This window comes from Monodon monoceros, unplaced genomic scaffold (assembly GCF_005190385.1).
Source record: "Monodon monoceros isolate NGI ecotype Baffin Bay Population unplaced genomic scaffold, NGI_Narwhal_1 Super_Scaffold_13, whole genome shotgun sequence".
Taxonomy (NCBI): domain Eukaryota; kingdom Metazoa; phylum Chordata; class Mammalia; order Artiodactyla; family Monodontidae; genus Monodon; species Monodon monoceros.
This window is the reverse complement of record NW_021703769.1, coordinates 82,189,894-82,192,662: the sequence shown is the minus strand read 5'-3', so window position 1 is coordinate 82,192,662 and position 2,769 is coordinate 82,189,894.

Sequence of the window (2,769 nt, the reverse complement as noted above, 5' to 3'; positions counted from 1 at the left end):
CTCTATCAGTTTCCCCCTGTTTCACAGAGACCTACTTCCTGAAGCTGCCCATCCACTTGCTCAAATTGGACTGATGTATAGCTGTTGGTCTGGGCAACTATTTCTCCCAGACTAGCTCCACTGTTTCCTACATTCCAAATTGTTCTCTTTCTTGGTTGATTCTTTACATTTCTGACATGCTTCCTAACATGGATTTAAGGGAAGGTAAAATTTATGAATTCTTGCATATCTAAAAATATCATTATTTGTCCTCATAACTAGAATAGCTTGGCTGGATATAAAATTCCAGACGGAAAATTACTTTTTCCTTAGGAAAAAAATTCCACCTAGTAGCATTGAGCACTCCAGCACCCAAATTGTGGTCCCTATATATCATTTCCCTCTAAAGGAATCAGGGCTTTTGGAGAACTGGCTGATTACAGGTTTGGGGTAGGAAATTGTCAAGGTAAGCCTGGGACATCTTGTCATACCGGGAAGTAAGGAAGCTATCAAAGATCATTAGTGTTGAGTAAAAAGCCATAGGAGCCACCTTCAAGAGGCTCCAATTAGCTATAGATGGAACAGTTTGGACATTAATAAGAATAGTAACTGCAATGGGTTAAAATGATCCTCAAAAAATCAACTCTTTGAAACCTGTGGAGGATGCTAGAGAACCAAGTTTTTGAAAACTGATAAAGAAAAAGTATCAACTCAGAAACAGAGTAGAATGGTGGTTGCCAGAGCTGGGGGTGGGGGAAATGGGGAGGTGTTAGTCAAAGGGTAAAAACTTCCAGTTATAAGTTCTGGGAATCTAATGTACAGCATGGCGAGTACAGTTAACAACACTGTACTGTAGACTTGAGAGTTGCTAAGAGAGTAGATATTAAATGTTCTCATCACAAAAAATAATAGTGGTAATTATGGGAGGGGGCTCATCTGTTAACTAAGCTTATTATGGTAATAATTTTGAAATATGTATGTATATTAAATCATCACACTGTACACCTTAAACTTACACAATGTTATATGTCAATTATATCTCAATAGAGCTGGAAAAAGAATAAAATGCATTAACTTATTCTAAAAAGAAGAAAAAGGCTCAAACATTTTTTCTTGTCTTTCCTACACAAACTGTACCTCAAGGTACGAAATGGTTGATGAGGAAAAGCTTCTATTTTGGGAAGTAAGCAGCTAATACATGAGAAAGAAGTGATAGACTACAGTCATTTTGAAACCCCTAGTGAATTATCATATCTATGCAATAATCATCAATAGTGCTAATGCCATAACAGGAGAGACATCCAGACACATATGTGTCTCCTGATGGAAGTACACACCACCATCAATGAAGCAGTCTTGTTGGGGGGCGACATGAATTTGATTAATTTTCAAAAATGCAGGGTAAAATGTTAATAACATGACACGTCCACACCCAGCAAAGTCCAGACTGTGGGAACCTCTGTAGGACAAAGGACCTAGTCTCCCCAACAAATAAATTCCAGGGGGAAAAAGTAAGATTTGGGGACCCTAAAGATTAAGAGAGACGTAAGAGGTCCTCCCTGGTGGCGCAGTGGTTGAAAATCTGCCTGCTAATGCAGGGGACACGGGTTTGAGCCCTGGTCTGGGAAGATCCCACATGCCGCAGAGCAACTAGGCCCGTGAGCCACAGCTACTGAGCCTGCGCGTCTGGAGACTGTGCTCTGCAACAAGAGAGGCCGCGATAGTGAGAGGCCTGCGCACCGCGATGAAGAGTGGCCCCCCGCTTGCCACAACTAGAGAAAGCCCTCGCACAGAAACGAAGACCCAACACAGCCAAAAATAAATAAGTTAATTAATTTAAAAAAAGAAAAAACAACAACAACAACAGAAAAGAGAGACATAAGAGATAAATCAACAAATTGCAATGTAAGGACCTTATCTGGATCCTGATTCAAACAAACTGTTAAAACACACATACATTTATGAGACAATGAGCAACACCTGAACACTGAATACTCGATGGTACTGAACAATTTTTGTCAGTAATTTTAGGCATTAATATGGTATTGTGGTTTGTGTTTCTTTAAGGATCCTTACCTTTTAGAGATACACACTCAAATAGTTACAGATGAAATGATAAGATGTCTGGAATTTGCCTCCAAAAAATCAAGGCACTGGAAGACAGGGAGGTCAGCAGGAGCATAGGTGAAGCAAACTTGGCCATAAGTCGACAATTCTTGAAGGCAGGAGATGGACACAATGCATTTGGTAGACTATTCTTTCAAGTTTTGTATATATCTGAAAATTTCCAGAGTAAATCTCAAAGTACAAAGAAGAGTAATTTCCCTAAGGAAGTTGCAGGCTTTGCTCCAGGTATGCTAATGAGGAATCTGATGTCAGTTGTATCTCTGTTCTTCTGCAGGTGACTGATTTTTCCTTTCTAGAAGCTTTTAAAATCTTCTCTATATCTGTTGTCCTGGATTTTCATGAGATTACATCTATTAATGGAATTCCATTCATTCTGCGCAGCACTTGGTGGGCCTTTTCATTCTGAAGACCTGGGTCCATGACCTCTAGGAAATTGTCATCTGTTATATCTGTTAATTTCTTCAATCACGATTTTCTTTTTTCTTTCCTTCTGGAAAAGTTCGACGTGGAGACTCTTGAATTCATCCTTTGTGTCATGATTTCTGCCTCTTCCTTCTGCTCTATATTCTGAGAGATAAACTTTAACTTCTAATTTTTGTTTTTTCTTTTGGGCCATTATTTTTAATTGCCAGGTTTTTTTCTTGTACCCTGATGTTCCTTTTT